Below are 493 nucleotides of genomic sequence, written 5' to 3'. Positions count from 1 at the left end.
TGTCATTGGTAGATGTGTTACCCTGAGGAGAAAGCAGGTCGGCCACCCCCTGGCCCTGCCCCCTCCCCGCTTCACTACAAAACTAACACAGGGAAGTGGCTGTTGACAGGCTGAGAACTCCTGTATCCCTGCCACGCTGAGCTGGGTCTCCTGAGCCTCTGGGCTCACAGCAGCCGGCCAGCCTGTCTGGGGTTCTGCCGGGTGTGAGCTCTGTGAATTGGGCTGCTGCAGAGCCCAGGCAGAGTCAGAAGCAGGCCCAGGGAAAGGCGGGCCAGGATCACTGAGGCCCCAGGAAGGCAGACGGGGGCCCCCCAATTACACTCTGCTCAAAAGCAGGAGGCAGGACCCACACTCAAGCCCTGGGCCTCCCTGACCCAGGCTCCGGAAGCCCAGGGCAGCAGCATGGCCTTTCCCCCCTCCGAATGCCCCAGAAGCTCTGCCCTAACCACCGCAGGGAGGAGCCCCAGGACTGAGGGCACGGCCCCCCCCAGCC

General features: G+C 64.5%; 1 protein-coding gene across 1 annotated transcript in view; it reads right to left on the bottom strand.

The window, feature by feature from the left end:
* PLXND1 (plexin D1) overlaps positions 1-493 on the bottom strand; it is a 52516-nt gene that overhangs the window by 20006 nt on the left and 32017 nt on the right.

This window comes from Bison bison, unplaced genomic scaffold, assembly GCF_000754665.1.
Source record: "Bison bison bison isolate TAMUID 2011002044 unplaced genomic scaffold, Bison_UMD1.0 scf7180017864482, whole genome shotgun sequence".
NCBI lineage: Eukaryota > Metazoa > Chordata > Mammalia > Artiodactyla > Bovidae > Bison > Bison bison.
The sequence above is the reverse complement of the archived record's forward strand: the minus strand, read 5'-3'. Positions and strand labels throughout refer to the sequence as shown.